The following is an 11,327-nucleotide window of genomic DNA, read 5'->3' on the forward strand; positions in this document are numbered from 1 at the left end:
CACCCCCTCATGCCTTCTCAAGGATTTTTCCTTGCTGTATCATTACTTCTATTGGAATATTACCACCTTTAAAATTTTTTAAATTAATTTTTTTATTTTTTGAGAGAGAGAGCTAGAGCATGAGTGAGGGAGGGGCAGAGGGAGAGAGAGACAATCTTCAGCAGGCTCCACTCCCAGCACAGAGCCCGATGCCAGGCTCAATGTCACCAATAGGAGATCATGACCTGAGCCAAAATCAACTCAGACATTTAACCAACTGAGCCACCCAAGCGCCCCTGGAACATTGCCATTTTCAAAATAAACAAAACCTTCCTTTTAGTCTATCATCTCATTACTTCATTCCTCTTTACAACAAAACTAAAACAAATCTACACTAGAGGTCTCCAGTTCCTCACCTCAGTTTCCTCTTAAATCCACCCCAATCGGCCCACTCTTCTCCTTTAAGGATTCCTTGCCAAGGATGCCAGTGATCCACATGTTGCAAAATCCAATAAACACTTCTCTATACTAATCTCGGGGCACCTGGGTGGCTCAGTCGATTGGACATCTGACTCTTGATTTTGGCTCAGGTCATGATCTCGTGGTTCGTGGGTTCAAGCCCTGAGTTGGGTTCTGCGCTGGCAGCACAGAGCCTACTTGGGATTCTCTCTCTCTTTCCCTCTCTGTCTTTCCCCTGCTCGCTCACTCTCTCAAAACAAATAAACATTTTTAAAAATCTATACTGGGGCACCTGGGCGGCTCTGTCGGTTGAGTGTCTGACTCCTGACTTCGGCTCAGGTCATGATCTTATGGTTTGTGGGTTCGAGCCCCACGTCAGACTCTGCATTGACAGCACAGAGCCTGTTTAGGATTCTCTCTCTCTCTCTCTCTCTCTCTCTCTCTGCCCCTCCCTCCCTCCTCTATAAATAAATAAATACATAAATAATAAATAAATAAACTTTAAAAAAAATCTAGGGGCACCTGGGTGGCTCAGTTGGTTAAGCATCCAACTTTGGTTCAGGTCATGATCTCACAGTTTGTGAGTTCAAGCCCCATGACGAGCTCTGTGCTGACAGCTCAGAGCCTGGAGTCTGCTTTGGATTCTTTGTCTCCCTCTCTGTCCCCCTCCCCTGCCCACACTCTGTCTCTCTCTTTCAAAAATAAACATTAAAAATTTTTTAAATAAAAATTAAAAAAATCTGTACTCATCTCTTCTTACCTATTAGCAACCTTCCACATAGATGGCCCTCTGTCTTTCGTGAAACACCTCTCACTGGCCTCTGTGACACCACACTCATGATTTTTCTCCTGCTTCAGTGATCCCTCTCCGTTGCTGACTCCTCACTCATAGGACTTCTAAATGCTGAGATATTTTGGCGTTCATTTCTGGGTACTCTTTAACAACTGTTCTCTACTTATGTAGATAACCTTTTCAAGACCAAATACCATCCAAATTTATATTTCCATAGCAGAGTAGATCTGTCCTCTGAGTTCCCAAGTCAGATAGTCAACTTGGAGGTGTTGCTGGCATGTCCGATTTAGTATATGTAAGCTGGAGCTCTTGATTTTATCAACCTAACCTGTTCCTCACCACAATCTTCCCCAGCATAGTAATTAGCATCGCCTAGTTGTTAAAAAACAACAAGTATTCATCCTCTTCATAAAACCCCCAAATCTGTTCTACCTACAAAGTATATCTTGAATCCATTTACCTCTCTCCATCTCTACCACTACAACCTAATTTTTTTCATCTCCATCTCATACCTAAAATTAACTCAACCACTTTTCAACTTGTCTTCTTCCTCTCTTTCTGGGTGCTCTCTGATCCATTTTCTTCTTCTTCTTTTTTATAATGTTTATTTTATTTTGAGAGAGAGAGAAAGTGGGGAAGGGGTAGAGAGAAAGAGGGAGAGAATCCCAAGTAGGCTTTGTGCTGTCAGCACAGAGCCTGACTTGGGGCTCTATCTTACACATAAAATCATGACCTGAGCTGAAATCAAGAGCTGAACGCTTAACTGACTAAGCCACCTAGGCGCCCCCTCTAATCCATTTTCCATGTGGCAGCTAGGGTGATCTTTTAAAAAACATAATTCAGATGTCATTTTCCTCCCTTAAAGGCCCTCCAGTGGTTTCCATTGCTCTTAGAATAAAATCTAAACACCTTACCAAGATTACAAGGCCTGACTTGGTCTGACCCCTGTTTGCTTTCCCAGTTTTGTTTTTTTTTTTAATATTTTTTAAAATTAAATTCTACCCCCAACATTGGTAGGGATCAAGAACTCACAACCCTAAGATCAAGAGTTGCATTCTGTACTCACTGAGCCAGCCAGTGACTGCCCCAACCCAGTCTTATCTCTCTAGTTCTCTGACTCCTTTCACTTGTTGTTCTTAGGATTTATCAAGTTACTTCGTCTTTATGCTTTTTGCCCCAGGATATTTGGACTTGCTGCTTACTCAGCCTGAAGCACTGTTCCCCCACAACTTCCTGCAGTTACAGCTTTCTTCATTCTTCTATCTCAGCTTGAACGTCACCTCAAAAAGCCTTCACTGCCAATCACCACATCTGAGATAAGCCTCTGTTATGCCATCCTGTACATCGGTGTAATGTATAGAATAGATCTCTTCACACATTGTACTTGTGTATTTCTTCACTTGTTTACTGTCGATCTCCTGTTAGACTGGGATTCTGAGTCTGAGTTCTTTAAGACTGTACCACTGGTAGCTAACACAGACACTAACACAGAAATGCTTCATAAATATGTGTTGAATGAATGAATGAAAGCATAACTCTGAAGAATGGGCTTTGGTTCCATCTCAAGGGCTGCATACCAAGGTCCTTTACTTTTCTAACACACTCCCTAAGGTGTACATACTCCTTAGGGAATTTGTGAGGATTATGCAAAGTGCTTTGTAGTTTCCAAGTGCTCAGTAAACACCAGCTATTGTTATGAGAAAATCAAAAACCCCTAAAGGCGCTTGAGTATTGAAGACAAATGGAGTTCAGTACAAAAAAGTCTGGTTAGTGTATTATTTAAAAAGGCAAGGAAATTTGTAATACATTTTTATTTGAACTGTATTTATTTACTCATTCATTCATTTTAAAGCAAGCTGTACACACCCAAAATGGGGCTTGAGCTCATGACCCTGAGGTCAAGAGTTGCATGCTCTACTGACTGAGACAGCCAGGACCCCTGTAATATATTTTTGAAGAAAGTCTATTCCTGAGTTTAATAGTAGATTAAAAGAATGATCCACTGCAACTAAGTAGTTTTTCTTAGGAATAGTGGGATGTCTTAACATTAAGGTATTAGAAGAAAAGTACTGGGGTGCCTGGGTGGCTCAGTCAGTTAAGCGTCTGACTTTGGGTCAAGTCATGATCTCATGGCTCATGAGTTTGAGCCCTGTGCCGGGCCCTGTGCTGACAGGTCAGAGCCTGGAGCCTGCTTCACATTCTGTGTCTCCCTCTCTCTCTCTGCCCCTCCCGTGCTCATGCTCTGTGTCTCTCTGTCTCTCTCTCAAAAATAAACATTAAAAAAATTTTTTAATGAAGTATTAATTATTAAGGTAATGTATCTCATCAATAAATGAAAAGTGCATGGATGCTGAAAGGCAGTTAATAAAATTCCACACTCTGAGTTTTACATTTTTTTAAAATTTTGAAACAGGAGGATGATTATTCTAAAAAAATCTTTATTATATTGGATGAAAAAATTTTCAGATTATACCAAACACATTAGGAAATGGAAAAGTGGTCATTTCCTCCATTCCATATAATGGGAATAGCTGCCACTTAGTGACCATTAGCTTTACACTGGGCATTCTATTATCTCCATTAATCTTAACAACAATGCTATAATCTTGATACTAGGATTATTTCCATTTTACAGATGAGGAGACTGGGGCTTACAGAAGTTTAGTAACTTTCCCAGCATTACACAGCTAATACATGAGCTGGGATTTGAATCCAGCTCTCTCTAATTAAACATTTCAAACTCTTCACCTTCTGCTAGACATCCTCCTTTCATTCCAGATGTTGATGCTTAGGTTCGATTATAGCCTTAGTTATCAGTTTTTTAAAATTACACGAATAGTACACTACACATGTGTTAACCGTAAAAGATTCAGGTAATGAATACACTTCTAGAATAAATTCTGACCCTCATTCACTCACTCCCACTCTAATGTCAAAAGTTTTATTTTCCCAGAGGAAAATCTTTTATTCTTTTCTTTTTAAGGAAAATACTTTAATATAGTAGGAAAGAGCTGCCTCAAATAATAGCCAATATCATAACAATAGCCAAACTTAATTGATCATTTTATATGCCAGACACTGTTATAAATCCTTAATATTAAATTTTCATTACAACTATGAGATTGATGGTATTGTTTCCTTCATTTTACAGATTAAAACACCACCACCACCACCACTGTAACTTCAGCGAATACACTAACCTGATTTCTCACCTAGACCTTTGCAAAAGCTTCTTAAATGGTGCCACAATTGCCCTCCTTCTTCCTATTTTCCAGGCAGCAGCCAAAATTTATCTTTAAAAAAAGCAAATCTGATACTTCTTATGCTCCTCTTTATTTTTTTTTTTTAACGTTTATTTATTTTTGAGACAGAGAAAGACAGAGCATGAACGGGGGAGGGTCAGAGAGAGGGAGACACAGAAATGGTGCTATAATTGCCCTCCTTCTTCCTATTTTCCAGGCAGCAGCCAAAATTTATCTTTAAAAAAAGCAAATCTGATACTTCTTATGCTCCTCTTTATTTTATTTTTTTTTTTTAACGTTTATTTATTTTTGAGACAGAGAAAGACAGAGGATGAACGGGGGAGGGTCAGAGAGAGGGAGACACAGAATCTGAAACAGGCTCCAGGCTCTGAGCTGTAGCACAGAGCCCAACGCGGGGCTTGAACTCACAAACTGTGAGATCGTGACCTGAGCCGAAGTCAGACGCTTAACCTACTGAGCCACCCAGGCCCCCCTTACGCTCCTCTTTAAAACTCCTTATTGTCTTCACATTGCCCTTAGGAGAAACACACAAATCCAAAATTCCTGAGGTGGCCCTCCGTCCCCCAGCCATCTCATTCTTTTTCCCTTATCTCTCCCTCTTCTGTTCTTTGCTGTAGTCACACTGACCACTTTGAGTTCTTTAATTTATCATGTTCTCACCTGAAATAGTCTCCCTCTGGCCACTCTCTTCCCACTTTTTGAGTAGCTCCCACCTGTCTTTCAGGACTTAAACTAATACCTGCCCTTCTCTGAAGGCTTTCTGTGACCCCAGAGACCAAGTTGCATCACTTGATTGTCACCCTGTACTTTATTCTCCTAACATCGTTTCACTGATTGTGGAGACTTTCTGAATTGTACCCTCTAGGTTGTAAGATCATGAGGGCAATGACCTAGATTCTCTTTTAATCATCATAGCCCCAGAGCCTAGTGCTGGGACACTCAATATGTATTTGAATGAATTAAGAGATGAGTGAATGAATCAATCCATTAATCTTTCCTTTTCAGAATCATTGAAGAATGCCCCCAGTCATAAATGACTAATTTCAGATATTAGGCACAATTCCATAGTTCAAATGTAAATTATCCTGGATGGCATGTGGAACAATCGTCACCTTGTAATACTCTGGATGTGGGTGAACTTACAATTCAAAATTATAACTACAATAAATAACAAGTATAATTATCCTCTGGTTCAACTTTTTGTGAGCCTAGAAGGGTAGGAGATGGAGATAATATGCTTGCTGAAATGCTTTGCTGCTCCCTAATGAATATTAATTGAATTGACTAAATTTACATCTTAAACTGTATCCCAGGGCCTGAGAAGCCATGTTGGTCAGCTTAATTTGGGTTAATTAGCTTGATGGTTTCAACCTTGCAGAGGCTATTCAGTTTCTGGATCTTTTGGGACTTGTCTCTATAGCTTCATGCATGCAACAGAGGCCTCAAATTATGTTGTTGGGGAGGAGGAAAGAGGGCACCTAAGCTCCTCAAATGCACACTCCCCTGGAATAAGTGGCTTCTAGATGGGTCCAACTGGCAAACTCTAACGGTGCAGTAAAGATCCTCACCACTAGGTGTCTCAGTGGCCGTGCCACTTCCTCCATCTCCTTGGAAAGCAGCTAGCTGCACACACTCCATTACTCTATTGTTATTGAGCCTCCAAGCAAAGAAATTTCCGAAGGGTTGATTTCAATACTTGGTAAAATCTCCAGCAGATCTCATAAGCAACTAGATCGCCTCTCTCAATAATAGAAATACTGGATTAATCGCAGTGCCTCACTCTTCTTTCTTTCCTTTGTTTAGGGGTGACAGGCTGTGTTGGTAGTACATTTATTTATTTAATTATTTTTCTATTTATTTATTTATTTGGAGAAGAGTCTTAGCCTGAAATGATTATTATGTTCTACCTGATCTTGATCACCTCTCACTCCCATAGTGAGCTAAATGTCCTTCCAGGCTTCCTCCACACAGGTACTATATATAGCCTCGAAGACATTTGTCACTCTTTGTGGCTAAATTGACCACGTGGACTGATTTTAAAAATGAAAAAAGAATTTAAAGAATCACTAAATGGAGGAAGATAACATAGAGACAGAGCCCATATATATGAATATGTACCATAAGATGACATCAGAAATTGATGAAAAACGAAAGAAATATTCAACAAATGGTATTGGAACAACTTGTGCATAAAAAAATGAATAAAATTACCAAACTAGCTAACCAAACTATTTTATAAGCCAAGATTCCAATAAACAGCCAAAATAAATGAACAAACATATGGAAAATATTTAACTTCACTGATAATTACAGAAATGCAAATTAAATTGGGATACCGTTTTTCATCTAGGTTAACACAAATTGAAACAGCCGCTACTGATACAGCACTTTTGGAAACTCATTTAGCATTCCTTTCAGCAAATTCATTCTCTCTGTCTCCTCCCTCCCCCTCAGTCTCTGTCTCCTTCCAGCTGCCTCCCCCATCCCCCCGCCCTTCATTCATTCATTTTTATTCAACAAATACCCTCTGTATGCCTGCTTGCTAGGTGCTGGAACCTAGCCTAAATTCTAAATACAGGAAAAACTTTATATACAAATTTATTTGTCTCAACATTATCAGTAATAGGCTCAAATCGAAAACATCCTACATTGTCATCTACAGACAAGGCGACAAAATGTCTTATTTTGCTCAGGACAATCTTGGTTCATGCCTGATGTCTCCGTGTAATGCATAAATGGTGCCCCCTATTAAGACAACTTTCTGATTTGATAGCAGTCAAGTATCTTGAGGCAGGGTCAACATTTCTAATTTGTATAAAATCGCTACTGAGATTAGCTGCTGCTCAAGTTACTGAGGTTGGGTGATTTCTGATTTTATATCTATTTTTCTATAATTTCCAGATTTTCTAAAATAGACTTTATATGCTTATGGGCTTTACATCCATTAATTCATTTCATTTTCACAACCTTATGTTCTTTTTTCTAATGTCACTGCTTTTTTTTTTTTAATTGGGAAATTGGAATACGGAGAGATTAAGTTACGTAACTAGAGTCACAGTTATTAGGTGGTGGAACCAGGAATTATATGCAGTCTATCTCCATACCTTTATTTTTAAGTTTACTTATTATTTTTAGAGACAGAGCGTGCACAAGCAGGGGAGGGGTAGAGACCAGGAGAGACAGAAGCCCAAGCAGGCACTGGGCCATCAGCACAGAGCCCAATGCGGGGCTTGAACTCATGAACTGAGATTATACTCTAAGCCCAGATCAAGAGTCAGATGCTTACCTGACTGAGCCGCCCAGGTGCCTTATCTTCATACATTTAAACACCAAGGTATCCTGCCCATAGTGATAACTATATCCAATTGTGCTTGTAATTCATTCATGGGGGAATAAAGACAACCTATGCTCATAAATGTTATTTGAAAAGTGCTTACAAATGATACCTAAAAAGGTCTCTATCTCATAGAAACAAAATGTTTTAAATCCACCAATTAGAAACACATTACAAAGAATTGATTTTTAAGAAACGTGAGGCAAAATGTTCATAAGGAATTAAGTAAACTGTAGGAATCCCAAGCACCACATTATGAATGTCTCTTTTTGATATATGTTTATATTTATGTTTAAATTTCAACGTACATTAAATACACATGATAAAAATATCTGTTTTGGGGTGCTTGGCTGGCTCAGTCAGAAGAGCATGTAACTCTTGACCTCTGAGGTGTGAGTTTAAGACCCACATTGGGTGTAGAGATTACTTAAATAAATAAAATAAAATAAAAAAATTAGAGGGCCACCTGGCTGGCTCAGTTGGTGGGGCATGCAACTCTTGATCTCAGGGTGGTGAGTTCGAGCCCCACATTGGGCTTAGAGCTTACTTGAAAAAGTATATTAAAAATAGCTGTTTTAAGGGTGCCTGAGTGGCTCAGTCAGTTGAATGTCTGACTCGATTTCAGCCAGGGTCATGATCCCAGTGTTGTGGGATCCAGCTCCAAGTCGGGCTTCATGGTGAGTGTGGGGTCTGCTTAGGATTCTCTCTCTCTCTTTCTCTCTCTCTCTCTCCCTCTGCCTCTCTCCCCCACATGTGCTCTCTCTCTTACTCTCTGTAAAATTAAAAAAAAAAAAAAAAAGCTGTTTTAGGCATGCCTGGCTGGCATGTTGGTGGAGCATGCAGCTCTTGATCTTGGGATTGTAGGTTTGAGTCCCATGTTGGGTGTAGTGATTACTTAAAAACAAAATCTTTAAAAAAATATTATAAATGTATTGGTATAACATTTTTCTTATATCATTCATTTAAAGTGAAGTAATATGCATTACTATTTAAGTAAGGAAGTGTAAAAAATCATGTATACTTTATGAGTGTTATTAAAGATTTATAAGAATAACTGTAGGGGCACCTGGGTGGCTTAGTCGGTTGAGCGTCCAACTTCAGCTCAGGTCATGATCTCGCGGTTTGTGAGTTTGAGCCCTGTATCAAGCTCACTGTATCAAGCACAGAGCCTGCTTCTGATCATCTGTCCCCCTCTTTCTCTGCCCCTCCCCTGCTCATACTCTCTCTCTCTCTCAAAAATAAAACATTAAGGGGCGCCTGGGTGGCTCAGTCGGTTAAGCGTCCGACTTCGGCTCAGGTCATGATCTCACGGTCTGTGAGTTCGAGCCCCGCGTCGGGCTCTGTGCTGACAGCTCGGAGCCTGAAGCCTGCTTCCAATTCTGTGTCTCCCTCTCTCTCTGACCCTCCACTGTTCATGCTCTGTCTCTCTGTGTCTCAAAAATAAATAACCATTAAAAAAAAATAAAACATTAAAAAAAGAATAACTGTATAATTCTATTTTTAGTTATATGTCAATCTAAAATACATTATTTAACTTAAAAATCTCTTTTTGTAAATCATGCATTACAGAAGGGCAAAGTTTAAAGTATTTCCCTAAAGGAGATCCTGGTATATTTCAGTATCACCTTACCTATCTGAATCATACTATGCTGGTCCCTTTCATGGGTTTCACAAGCCTCCTTGGTTATAGATTCACAGATCATGTTGAAGGTTGGCTATAAATGTCTCATCCATTACATGTTGACATCTCTGAGTTTCAGTCTCAGAAACAGCATAGGTTGGCTATTGGAATGAAACAGATTCAGGTTCCCATCCAACTCCATCTCAGACTGTCCTTGGGCAAGTTTCTGAACCTCTCTGAGCTTCAACTTTCTCATTTGTAAAATGATAAGGCTAATAATATCTCCTGGTGTTGGCTTGAGGATTAAGTGAAATGGGTTGGTTATACTAAGCACCTAACATAGGGTGTGGCTTCTAGTAAGTTCTCAGTTAACGTTAGTTATTATTGTCATTATGACAGTCAAGTTCTGGGAACCCAACTAGGGCTCTTATGTGGTGACTCTGGTTGGATGGGATCAGGTTTAAAATAACTTCACTGGCTTCAGCAAGGAAGGACACATGGAAATACAGTTTGAGTGACATTTCCCAAGAGAACATAGGGAACAAACTAGAAGGGTAGGGGAAAACAGGCAAGATCATCAAGGCTGGTTGGTTTTTGGCAGGCATGCTAGGCACTGCAGTGGGAGTATCTGGGGGCAAGCTGGGTTGAATTTAAATTTTTTTTAATGTTTTATTTATTATTGAGAGAGAGAGAGACAGAGACAGAGACAGAGTATGATCGGGAGAGAGGCAAAGAGAAAGGGAGACACAGAATCCACGAAGCAGATTCCAGGTCTGAACTGTCAGCACAGAGCCCGACGTGGGGCTCAAACATGTGAACCACAAGATCATGACCTGAGCCAAAGTCAGACGTTTAACTGACTGAGCCACCCAGGCACCCCAAGCTGGGTTGAATTTTAATATCCTTTGGACCACAAAGGGGATAGGCTTCCTGTCCTCCTGACACTGCAGTGAAAACCAGTTTGGGTGCTGTCCTCCCTCCTAGTTAGTGGGACTGCAGCAAAAACAGCAAAGAGCCTTTGTCACATCTACCTCTCCTCAGACATGCCCAGCATGGGGTCTTAGCTCCAGGTTAAGTGCTAGCACTCAAGGTTCTCATGATCATTGCACAACATGGCTAGAGACTCCATGAACACAGTACCACACACCGGTGGGGGAACAGGAACAACACAGGAGGCAGCATGCCTGGAAACCCCTTTTCCATCTTTTCAAAGTCCAACTTAGGATCAAGGTTGTAAGGATTGAATGGGATAAGGCATATTTAGTACAGCACCCACCACACAATGTGGGCTGTTAGTCCTCTTTACCTTCATGCTCCACACAACCTGGAATGCAGTGGGCACAGTTGATTAACGATCATCCTCCCAGATGATCTTCCCTCCTTACACAAGTCCTGCCACTACCTTGTCTGGGCTTCAAAACACCCTCTTCTTGGTCTGTCATCGTACTTACCACCCTGCATTTCATTTCTATTGTCTCCTGACTTGCATGTCTCCTCCATAAGGCTGGGAATTCTTCGAAGGCATACACCACAGCCTTCATCTGTGAATTCATATCTTCGTTGCTTGGGGAATGTTCAATGACTGTTAAATAAAGCAAAATATATCGAAAGCAGTATGCATTTTGGAATTTTTATAGACCCAACTTGAATCCCAACCTCATCATTATAGCTGCATGTCCCTAGTAGGTTACTTCAGAGTCTTTGTTTCCTCACTGAAAACAGGGATGATAAGAACTCCCCCCTAACATTGCTGTGAGAAATGTTAAATAGGATAATGTAGGAAAGCATGACCCCCCACCCCCCATCAGTTTTAGGTGCTCAGTAAATTAGTTCCCTTCCTCCTCTCAGAACTTCTAATAAGCTAAAAAAATGAAAATA

Source organism: Panthera tigris, chromosome C1 (assembly GCF_018350195.1).
Source record: "Panthera tigris isolate Pti1 chromosome C1, P.tigris_Pti1_mat1.1, whole genome shotgun sequence".
In the NCBI taxonomy this organism is placed as follows: domain Eukaryota; kingdom Metazoa; phylum Chordata; class Mammalia; order Carnivora; family Felidae; genus Panthera; species Panthera tigris.